Genomic DNA, 13,015 nt, shown 5'->3' with positions numbered 1-13,015 from the left:
GAGGTTTGGTTTTTACTTTATTTCATTAAAGTAAAATGTGCCCTTATCTCAAAATGTGCCTTTGCAAAGAACTGAGTTAAAAAAAATCAGCCTGTTTAAAAATCATGAACCCCAAACTTCTTATGTATTTTCATGTATTAGCTGTTACAACTGGGAGTACTGGAAGGTTTTGGCTATTTCAGTGATAGTTGCAAACATTTCATTTGTAATAAGTCCACTTATTCCAAAACCATAGTCTAGGAAGATTACAGCAACTTTGAACAAGCTTTTGTTTGGTTGTAGTGATATGAAATGAGAAAACTGAAAGTTCAATCTTTGTTTCACAAAGAAATTATTCCCTCATGGTTTCAAGGGGGAAAAAGTTAATAAATTTTAGTTGTGCCACTTCAATGGGGCTGTAATACTTTCAAATTGCATTTAAAGGTGGAAAATTATCAACCCAACTGAGTTAACAATCTGTTTTATCTAATAAATCTCCTTTGTCTTCTAGAAGTTAAATTATCTTGGTAAGATTAGTCAATCTGCCTAACCATGCAGTTATATATAATCTACAAATTGGGGTATATACTCTACAGAAGTCTATTACATCTTTAAGTTTTCAATGAAGTATTTGATGATTTTTTAAAAAAACAGATAAAAGCATTATTTCCCCAAGTTTTTCTGCTGCTGCTGCTGCTAAGCCGCTTCAGTCATGGCAGACTCTGTGTGACCCCATAGACGGCAGCCTACCAGGCTCCCCTGTCCCTGGGATTCTCCAGGCAAGAACACTGGAGTGGGTTGCCATTTCCTTCTCCAATGCATGAAAATGAAAAGTGAAAGTGAAGTCGCTCAGTCATGTCCGACTCTTAGCGACCCCATGGACGGCAGCCTACCAGGCTCCTCTGCCCATGGGATTTTCCAGGCAAGAGTACTGGAGTGGGGTGCCATTGCCGTCTCCGTCTCCGCAAGTTTCTCTAACTTTATAAAATGAAAAGAAATCCAGAAGTGTCCATGTATACTTTCCTATCCCCACTCATATTCTTAAAAATTTGGTGACCACTGCTGGGCAAGACCTAAAAAGCCATTCTACTTTGACAATTTTCAAAAATATCTCACATCAGTGTAATGACCAGTGTTCATATTTTAATTTATACGCAAAGAGATTAAGCATATAGTAGCAGAGAGTTTATTTTCGTGAAAATACCAGCAGATGTCAGCAAAAACTAAGGCAGTGTCACATGAATCTATGCAAAGATGCTAAGTGATTTCTAACAGCATAATCATAAGAAAATCTCTAATTACGAAAGCTCAATTCATGTAAGACACCTTGGATTTTTACGTTGCTATTTTGACTTGTAAATAACCTTTTTGGAGGAGGGGAAGGTGGGCCACAGTGGTATCCAGCTTTTTTCGAGGTAGCAAGAGCTCTTTTAAGGAACTGAACTGCTCTGATTTTGTTTACTAAAACTCATCCACAACACTACATAACAAAGCACATTACACTTTAGACAGACATTCTCAAAAGAAAAAATCAAGTAGTTTACAGAAAACACCTATTACGCAGGTACTTCAATAAATGTTCAGGGATTCAGAATGTGGAATATTTATGAGTACTCAAATGTATTTTTCCGGGGAGTTCATACTTTTCATCAGCTTTTCACAGGGGTCCATGACCTCCATAAAGTTAAGAACCATGCTAGAACTTACTATAAGTTATATTCTCTGCATTAATACATCATTCTCCATATGTGTGTGTGTGTATATATATATATATATATATGTATTTCAAAATACATCTGTTAAAAATTACTTAGCTGAACCCATGCCAGGAAAGCAGTTTTAGAATAGACTGTCAGGTTGTAGAACAGACGGTTATACAGAAATAGATGTAATATTTTAAAAAATAGAAGAATCTCATGTATAATATTCCAAAGATAAGCTATTTTCTTATACTTGTAAAAGACAAATGGGAAAAAGATCACTGGAATGTCAATCATTTTATTCAAATATGTACATGCATTTTTTAAACTCTGTTTGTGACCAATACTGTGTTAAGACCAATGTTTGTAGTCTTTCATTAACTTTTCAACCAGGACCCATATTTAGCCAAAGTTATGTGTTTATGCACATGACTGTTTATGCAACTTTTGTTTTTAAAACTTTAAAATAACAACCACGTTGAACCGTGTGTGTGTGTGTGTGTGCTCAGTCGTGTAGACTCTGCGACCCCATGAACTGTAGCCACCATATTTAAGCAAAATATAAAAGGGGTCTAGATGATGATTTCATTGTATTCTGTATTTCTGTAATTTTATGTTAAAACCATAAGTGGACTTTTGATGTCATGTAATGAACAAATATTTGTAGAACTGCTCAAAAAAGTTTCCCTTAAAAAACTTACCTTTGAAAAATAACAGAAATGTTCTACTAAACAATGTTGAAATATAACAATTTGAGTTTTGGAGAACAAGATGGCGGAGGAGTAGGTGGATGTGGAGTACATCTCTATCCACGGATACATCAGGAATATACTTCAGACACAGAAGTGCATGCAGAACACCAGCTGAGAGCAGGCGGGAGTACCTGACCAGAGGAAAAGAACATAGAGAACCACGCAAAACTCCACAGGATGAAGGAACTGGGGGAAAAACAGGAGTGTTAGTAGGGCTGGACCTGCCCTCAGCAGGTGGGGGAACCGAAGCAGGGGTCTGATCCCCACATCGGGGCAACTGTCTGAGTCAGAGGAGAAACATTTAAGGCTGAGAGTGAAACAGCTGATCTGTGGCAGCCTAAATGGAGTGAGAATCAGACAGTCCTTGCCGCATCCATACATACCCTGGACAGGGATGCAGGTCCCATGGAAGGGGCAGTGGCTGGGAGCTGGAGTTTAGGGACTGTGAAGTGATCCCAGGGCAAGGGCTGCTGTTGACTGTGGAGAGATGGATTGAGAGGATGTGAGGGAGGAGATTGTGATGGGAAATGCCTGTGGAGGAAAGCTGGGCAGCCATGGAAGCAAGGCGATACTGCTGAGTCATGCGTAGGGGGTTAGAGCCATCACCATAGTAGCCTCTCTCTCCCCATACCCCAGCATTGGCAGCTGAACAATAAAGAGGCAGACCCACCAAATGCCCGAGGCATTGAACTACAGAGTAGGACCCCAGCCAGGGGACCCCCTCTATGTGCCTAACGCGCTGAACAATAGAGAAGGACCTCAGGCAAGGGAACCCTCTAAGTGCCTGAATTGGGCGGAGCTATAGAGATAGACTGGCTAAAGAGGCCTTCTGATCACCAGCTCTAAGAGGCTCAAAAAAAGACTGATAGGGCTATAACTCCAGTGGTGGAGGGGTAAGCCAAGCAGTTGTGCCACCTTCACAGTCAACTCTCACTGGGGCAGAGCTGCCATAGACAAAAAATGTCTTGCGTCTATGTGCACAGGGTTGCTTTGGTAGTGTCCAACTCTTTGTGACTGTGTAGACTGTGGCCTAACAGGCTTCTCTGTCAGGGAGGGGGGGTTCAGGCAAGAATACTGGAGCATATTGGCCCATACTGGTTGCCATACCCTTCTAGAGCACTGTATTTCCTGCTGGCCTAGCTACCAACCTCCCTGAGTACTGGGTGCTGCCAGAATCCCTCCAACCCAAGCAGCTGCGCCACCTCCACACCTGGCCCTCACAGGGGCAAACCCAAGTCCTCCAGGGCAACCTCAGGAGCAAACTCCAGTGGATGACCCACATGCAGAGGTGGAAATAAAACCACAATTGAAACACAGGGCCAGTGTGGCTAAGGAAGAAGACCCAAAACCTTCCCACCAGCTGTACAAGCTGCAGACTAAATCCACACAATCAACTAGGCAGACTCTGTGTCTATGGGATATATAAACGATCATTGGGAGTTCCCACAAAAGAAAACACCCTAGCTGTGGGCATTGCAGGCAAGAACACACAGGAGTAGGAGCAGATTGGAATCTGAGCTGTCCCCACAGCAGGTCCAAAGGTCAGCAGGGTTGGAGGGCAGCCTAGGGAGGTATGGTGGACTGTGACTCCCAGCGAGGGAAAGGACTTTGACAGCAGTGACTCAAGAAAAACATTTATTTTTTGATTCATTCTGTAGAGTCTTTTGGATGTTTTTTCTCCCCACACCCGACTCTGTTGTAGTTGCCGATTTTATTGGCACTATGAAATCCAGTTAAGCTTTTGAGCTTTTTTTTCCTCACATTTTTTATTGTTCTAAACATCTGCTTCTACATTGGACTTGTGTAGTTATGTAGTTTTCCCTTTTTTCCCCTTAATTTTAATTTTTTAAAGCTATTGTTTTTTTCTACATTTATTCCTTTGCTTTTCCTACTGCTCTTTTCCCCTTGCAGTTAACCTTTAATGTATGTAAATCTTCATCTACCTCTATTTAATTTTGCATATCTATTCTTTCTTTTCTTGCTCTCCTTTCCTCTGAACCTATTTGTTAGTTTTATTTTCATTGCTTTATTCCCCAATTGGCACCTTGCTTTAGTTTTGTTCTCCAGTTTGTGTTTTATTAGTTCTGTTCTGGTAGATATAACTTTTGGTTTCCTTTGTTTGCTGGATCAATATATTGTACTTCATTGTTGTTGAACTGTTTTGATTTTGCGTATTAGGTGTATATTTATATGTTTATATTCAGAAACGCTTTTTATTGTTGTTATAAACCTCTGCCTCTACATTGGCCTTTTGCAGTTCTGTGGAGTTTTCCTTTTTTCTTTCTTCTTCTGTTTTTTTCTCTTTTTTTTTGTAATTTCATTTTTTTAAACCTATTATATTTTTTCTACATTTATTCCTTTGTTTGCCTTTCCTACTGTTCTTTTCTCCTTGCAGTTAATCTTTAATGTATATAAATCTTCTTCATCTACCTCTATTTAACTTTGCATATCTATTCTTTGTTTTCCTTCTTTACTTTCCTCTCAACATATTTGTTAGTTTTGTTTTCATTGCTTTATTCCCCACTTGGTACCTTGCCTTAGTTTTGTTTTCCACTTTGTGCTTTAGTTAGTTTTGTTCTTAACTGGTAAATATAATTTTTGATTTCCTTTGTTCGCCAGGTCAATCTACTGTACTTTATTTTTGTTGCACTGTTTTAACTTTGCTCATGGGTGTATATGTGTATATTCCATTATTTTAATTATTATTTGCCTGATCTCATAACTGCCATTTGTCTGGGGTTCAGCTTTGGTTTCTAGTTTTTGGATATTTGTTTTAATCTCACTTAATGTCATAACAAACAACTTGTGGAATCTTTGTTCCTGACCAGAGATCGAGCCCTGAGCCTTTGGAGTGGGAGCACTGACTCCAAGACCCTAGACTACCAGAGAACTAACCCTGCTGCTGCTGCTGCTGCTAAGTCGCTTCAGTCGTGTCCAACTCTGTGCGACCCCAGAGACGGCAGCCCACCAGGCTCCCCTGTCCCTGGGGTTCTCCAGGCAAGAACACTGGAGTGGGTTGCCATTTCCTTCTCCAAGAACTAACCCTAGGGAGTATCAAATAGTGAGAACTCACACAAAGGAAACCATTTGAATACAAGACCAGGCATCACCCGACCACCAGTCGCGCGCTGTGCAGATGCTTCATCTAAACAATAAACGAAACAAAAATACAAACCCAATCATCAGCAGATAGGATTACCACCTCAGTCTTTCCTTCAGAGGAAAAACAAACAAATAAACAAAAACTCGTAACAAATCTCACCCTATATGAAGCTTACACAAACCACTGGACCAACCTTAGGGCAGAAACCAAAAGGAAGAAAGAATTCAACCTTCTTCAAGGAAAGAATTCAACTTTCCTTGAAGCCTGGGAAAAGGAGACCTCAAACATAATAAGTTAAAAAAATAATAATAATGAAAAGGCAGAGAAATACTACACAAATGAAGGAACAAACTAGAAACACAGAAGTCCAAATAAATGAAGAGGAAATAGGCAAACTACCTGAAAAAGAATTCAGAATGATAGTAATGATGATCAAAAACCTTGAAAGCAAAATGGAGAAAATTCAAGAATCAATTAAAAGAGACCTAGAAGAATTAAAGAATAAACATACAGAGACAACACAATTACTGAAATTAAAAATTCTGTAGAAGGAATCAATAGCAGAACATCTGAAGCAGAAGAACCAATCAGTAAGCTGGAAGATAAAGTGGTAGAAATAATTTCTGAAGAGTAGAATAAAGTAAGAATGAAAAGAACTGAGGATAGACTCAGAGAAAATGCACCAACATTTGAATTATAGGGGTCCCAGAAGACGAAGAGAAAAAGAAAGGGTATGAGAAAAAATTTGAAGAGATTATAGTTGAAAATTTCCCCAACGTGGAAAAGGAAATAGTCAATCAAGTTCAAGAGGCACAAACAGTTCCATACAGCATAAACCCAAGGAGAAACACACCAAGACACATACTAATCAAACTAACAAAGACTAAACACAAAGAAAGAATATTAAAAGCAACAAGGGAGAAGCAACAAGTAACATACAAGGGAAACCCCATATGCTTAACAGCTTATCTTTCAGCAGAAACTCTGCAGGCCAGAAGGGAATGGCAGGATATATTTAAAGTATTGAAAGGGAAAAATCTACAACCAAGATTACCTCATCCAGCAAGGATTTCATTCAAAATTAATGGAGAAATAAAATGCTTTTCAGATAAGCAAAAGTTAAGAGAATTCGGTTCCACCAAACCAGCTTTACAACAGATGTTAAAGAGACTTAAATAGTCAAGAAATACAAAAGAAAAAAAGATCTACAAAATCAACCCCAAACAATTAATGGCAATAGGAACATATATATCAATAACTACTTTAAATGTAAACGGGTTAAATGCACCAACCAAAAGACACAGACTGGCTGAATGGACAATGGGAAGCAAAAGAAAGCTGGAGTAGCAATCCTCGTATCAGACAAAACAGACCTTAAAATTGTTAAGATTACAAAAGGAAGGACAGTACATAATGATCAAGGGATCAATCCAAGAGGAAGACATAACAATTGTAAATATCTAGGCACCCAACATTGGAGAAGGCAATGGCACCCCACTCCAGTACTCTTGCCTGGAAAATCCCATGGACAGAGGAGCCTGGTAGGCTGCAGTCCATGAGGTCGCTCAGAGTCGGACAGGACTAGGCTACTTCACTTTCACTTTTCACCTTCATGCATTGGAGAAGGAAATGGCAACCCACTCCAGTATTCTTGCCTGGAGAATCCCAGGGACGGGGGAGCCTGGTGGGCTGCCGTCTCTGGGGTCGCACAGAGTTGGACACGACTGAAGCGACGCAGCAGCAGCAGCAGCAGCAGGCACCCAACATAGGAGCACCTCAATACATAAGACAAACACTAACAGACATAAAAGGAGAAATGGACAGTAACACAATAATAGTAGGAAACTTTAACACCCCACTCACACCAATGGACAGTTCATCAAAACAGAAAATTATAAAGAAACACAAGTCTTAAATGATACATTTGATGAGATGGATCTCATTGCTATCTTTAGGATATTCCATCCAAATGCAGAAGAATACACCTTCTTCTCAAGTGCACATGGAACATTCAATATTCAATATATTAGATTGTTTTTTTGAAGAATCAATATTATGAAAATGACTATACTACCAAATGCAATCTACAGATTTAATGTGATCCCTATCAAATTACCAACAGCATCTTACACAGAACTAGAATAAAAAACTTCACAATTCATAGGGAAACACAAAAGACCCCAAATAGCCAAAGCAGTCTAGAAAAGAAGAATGGACTTGGAGGAATCAACATTCCTGACTTCAGATTATACTACAAAGCTACGGTCATCAAGACAGTATGGTACTGGAACAAAAATAGAAATATAGACCAATGGAACAAGATAGAAAGCCCAGAAATAAACCCATGCACCTATGGGTACCTTATTTTTGACAAAGGAGGCAAGAATATACAATGGGGCAAAGACTTCATTTTCAATAAATGGTGCTGGGAAAAGTGGACAGCTACATGTAAAAGAATGAAATTAGAACACTTCCTAACACCATATACAAAGATAAATTCAAAATGGATTAAAGACCTAAATGTAAGACCAGAAACTATAAAAACTCTTGGAGGAAAACATAGGCAGAACACTGGATGACATAAACCAAAGCAAGATCCTCTATGACCCACCTCCTAGAGTAATTTAAATAAAAACAAAACAAGTGGGACCTGATTAAACTTAAAAGCTTTTGCATAGCAAAGGAAACTATAAGCAAGGTGAAAAGACAACCCTCAGAATGGGAGGAAATAATAGCAAGTGAAACAACTGACAAAGGGTTAATTTCCAAAATATACAAGCAGCTCATACAACTCAATGCCAGAAAAACAAACAACCCAATCAAAAAGTGGGAAAGACCTAAACAGACATTTCTCCAAAGAAGACCTACAGATGGCTAACGAACACATTAAAAGATGCTCAACATCGCTCATTACTAGAGAAATGCAAATCAAAACTACAATGAGATATCACCCTACACTGATCCGAACAGCCATCATCAAAAAGTCCACAAACAATAAATGCTGGAGAGGATGTGGAGAAAAGGGAACGCTCTTGCACTGTTGGTGGGAATGTAAATTGAAACAGCCACTATGGAAGATGGTATGGAGATTCCTTAAAAAACTAGGAATAAAACCACCATATGATCCAGAAATCCGTCTTCTAGGCATACCCCAAGGAAACCAAAACTGAAAAATTATCAAAAAAAACCCCCAAACTGGACATGTATCCCATTGTTCACTGCAGCACTATTTACAATAGCGAGAACACGGAAGCAACCTAGATGTCCATTAACAGATGGCTGGTGCACTGAGACGACCCAGAGGGATGGTATGGGGAGGGAAGATGGAGGAGGGTTCAGGATGGGGAACACATGTATGCCTGTGGTGGATTCATTTTGATGTTTGGCAAAACCAATACAATATTGTAAAGTTTAAAAATAAAATAAAAAAAAAAGAAGTTGTGGTACATACACACAATGGAATATTACTCAGCCATAAAAAGGGACACATTTGAATCAGTTTTAACGAGGTGGATGAACCTAGAATCTATTATACAGTGAAGTGAGTCAGAAAGAGAAAGATAAGATACTGTATTCTAATGCACAATCTAGAAAAATGGTACTGAAGAAATCTAGAAAAATGGTACTGAAGAATTTACTTACAGAGAAACAATATACAGAGAATAGACCTATGGACATGGGGAGAGGGGAGGAGAGGGTGAGATGTATGGAAAGAGTAACATGGAAACTTACATTACCATATGTAAAATAAATAGCCAACAGGAATTTGCTGTACGGCCCAGGAAACTCAAACAGGGGCTCTATATCAACCTAGAGGGGTGAGAGGGGGAGGGAGATTCAAAAGGGAGGGGATATATGTATACCTACGGTTGATTCATGTTGAGGTTTGACAGAAAACAAAATTCTGTAAAGCAATTATCTTTCAATGAAAAAATGAATCTAGCATCTGACTTAAGTACGTGAAAGTGTTAGTTGCTCAGTCATGTCAGACTCTTTTCGACCCCATAGACTGAAGCTCGCCAGGCTCCTCTGTCCATGAAATTATCCAGGCAAGAATACTGAAGTGGGTTGCCATTTCCTTTTCCAGGGGAACTTCCCATCCCAGGGATCAAACCCATGCCTCCTGCATTACAGGCAGATCTTTACCATCTGAGCCACCAGGGAAGCCCACCATGGATTTAAGTATTAGGAAGACAAAATATTCTTTCTGCCAGTGCTCTGTCAAAAACATATTGGTCAAGGAATTGATAAAGTTTATTCCTGATAACTAGGCCAGTGAACAGTTATAACTTAAAAATGACATTTAATTCCATGGTTGAAAATGGCATTCCATCAAAGTAAAATCAGTCATTTAAAAGATACCAAAAGTACACAGGAGTAAAAATAAATCTCTATTGGTCAATTCAATCAAACTGGCTGTATAAATCTTTCAACAGCTAAAAAGTATTTCAAATTGCTAAAAGGCTAATTTGATTAAACTAAAGTACTATCTTTAGGGAAAATAAAAACCTAGTTCAGAAAACATGTCTAGACAATAAGGTTTTAGACACATTGATAGGTCTTATAGTCTATCTAATAGTCTTACAATTTATTCTCTATCTCAACCACTGTTTCTCCACCTTTCTTCATTAGTACTCCATCATGGAGCTGTTTTTAGTCCTTTTAATCCTAGTCAACACCCTATTAACCACCACAGATAAAATGTACGTGCATGTGCACGCATGCTCAGTCATGTCCGCCTCTTTGTGACCCCATGGAATGTAGCCTGCTAGGCTCCTCTGAAGGCAATGGCACCCCACTCCAGTACTCTTGCCTGAAAAATCCCATGGACGGAGGAGCCTGGTAGGCTGCAGTCCATGGGGTCGCTGAGGGTCAGACATGACTGAGCGACTTCACTTTCACTTTTCACTATCATGCATTGGAGAAGGCAATGGCAACCCACTCCAGTATTCTTGCCTGGAGAATCCCAGGGACGGGGGAGCCTGGTGGGCTGCCGTCTATGGGATCGCACAGAGTCGGACACGACTGAAGCGACTTAGCAGCAGCAGCAGCAGGCTCCTCTGTGGAATTTTCCAGGTAAGAATACTGGAGTGGGTTGCCATTTCCTCCTCCAGCGGGTCTTTTCAACCCAGCGACTGAACTCGAGTCTCTTGCATCTCCTGCACTGGCAGGCGGATTCTTTACCATTGTGGCACCTGGGAAGCCTAATGTAAGGTGTATCTGTTTAAATGTTGCATATATATCCATGCTTTACATACAGAAATAGATTTTTGCCACCAAGGACAAATTTTCACCAAGAACACAGTCTAAGTAATGAAAGGTTTACAGTATTAAAACATTTTAAAAAAGAGTAAGTGGGGAGAAGAAATGATGTATTTTAGCACTTATGGAATTATGGAGTTTATGGAGTTTATGGAGATTATTTCTAAAATAGTTCAACTACTCAGATATATCAGATTTTTCCTGAAGTATGTACTATTCTCACCTATAGGCAGTCTTTGCTTTGCATGGGTGCTAGTGTCAATCAAAATACTCAATAATTAATGGAGAGAATTACCATTGTGTGACCTTGAAAAAAATGTCAAAATATTACAAGGTGTCAGTTATAAATGTAAAAGAATGAAAAAAATGTGACTTAGTATACTGTAATTTAAAATACCAGAAACACTGGGAATTAAAGTGCTATTTCATTGTAAAAAAAATCATGAATACTCACACTTGCCTTTTTGTTAAGTAATGTATGACACTGGGAAAGCATCTTTTCTATACCACTGCAAATTTTCATACTTCCATGTGGAAGTTTAGCTTCCACTATGTTATTGTTTGTGTTTTCAATGTTGGGAACCATCTCTGTAGTTTGCTTTAATGTGAAGTTTGTTACCTCTGGGACATGTTCATCCTTTTCATCACAACCCTCATTTATGATGAGTCTGCTTGCACCAAGTTCCTCTAGCTGCACATCTAGAGGCTCTAGCATAGCAACACTGGCAACATTCCCATGATCAGTGATTCCTTCTATAACCCCGTCTATTCATGTTTTACCTCTAGCTTTATCATTTTCATTTCTTGACTGCAATTTTGTCTCTGTTGGCCATTTCCGATTACACACTTTGTAAAAGTGCCGGAGTCCAGCTTCAGCAGCCAGGGAATTACCTGAATAGTGGGGGATGATGTAGTCTCTGACTCACAGTATGGACCTACATGTTTATTTCAAGCTTCAGGTTCTTTTTTATACTTTGACAAAAGCATTAGGTCAGAGGTTTGAAGTTTTTAGCTTCCTCCACCAAAACTGACTGTATTTAACTTCCCTGGCTCAGACGATAAAAGCATCTGCCTACAATGTGGTAGACCCGGGTTCAATCCCTGGGTAGGGAAGATCCCCTGGAGAAGGAAATGGCAATCCATCCACTCCAGGACTCTTGCCTGGAAAATCCCATGGATGGAGAAGCCAGGTAGGCTACAGTCCGTGGGGTCACAAAGAGTCTGACCCGACTGAGTGACTTCACTTTCAACTTGTGATTACATTGTAATTCATGCTACATTCCTGTTTATTTCTTATCTTTCTAAATCCTGTTTGCCCCTAGCACCTTAAGATCACTCTCTCTTAAAAAGGCTTCTGCTGCTGCTAAGTCGCTTCAGTCGTGTCCAGCTCTGTGCGACCCCATAGGCAGCAGCCCACCAGGCTCCCCCATCCCTGGGATTCTCCAGGCAAGAACACTGGAGTGGGTTGCCATTGCCTTCTCCAATGCATGAAAGTGAAAAGTGAAAGTGAAAAGTGAAAGTGAAGTCGCTCAGTCGTGTCCAACTTTTAGCAACCCCATGTACTGCAGCCTACCAGGCTCCTCTGTCCATGGGATTTTCCAGGCAAGAGTACTGGAGTGGGGTGCCATTGCCTTCTCTGAAAAAGGCTTCTAGCTATTCTTAATTATTTCTAAACCCTAAACTCAACAAACTTCTTTTGCCATAAATATTTCCCTCACAAACAAGTCTCAAACAACAATCCTTGGCCTCAAGCTGCGGCCTATGTGCTCATCCTGGGACATTCTTTGTAAAGATCCTTGAACAAATGTCAATGGTTACTTTATATTCTGGGCACAACTGTAGAAGGCTTTGTGCTTTCTCATGCTTCTCTCAAGCACCTTAACATTCTTTCCAGCCAACTCAACCGAAGAAGGGAAAGAACAAGTCAGAATCACAAGGCCTACCTCCTTCAACCCGGGGCCGTGCCTGCGAGATGAGGAGGGGGTTGGGGCCGTGCCTCCATTTTGCCAGTAACGCCTAACGTGGCTCCTGACATGAAAGGTCATGTGGGTGACAAGGAGACACCACCACTACGTGCTCTGCTGTCTGAACAAACTGAGTAATAGACGTGCAGCGATGAATCACTAGCAGGATTTGAGAAGTAATCTGACTACTCAGTCACTGACCTTGAAGTACACGTGTTACATACTGATTTGAGAGCTTAACAGCTAGCAGGAAGT

The sequence above is a fragment of the Bos taurus genome, chromosome 15, assembly GCF_002263795.3.
Source record: "Bos taurus isolate L1 Dominette 01449 registration number 42190680 breed Hereford chromosome 15, ARS-UCD2.0, whole genome shotgun sequence".
Classification (NCBI taxonomy): Eukaryota; Metazoa; Chordata; class Mammalia; order Artiodactyla; family Bovidae; genus Bos; species Bos taurus.
The sequence above is the reverse complement of the archived record's forward strand: the minus strand, read 5'-3'. Positions refer to the sequence as shown.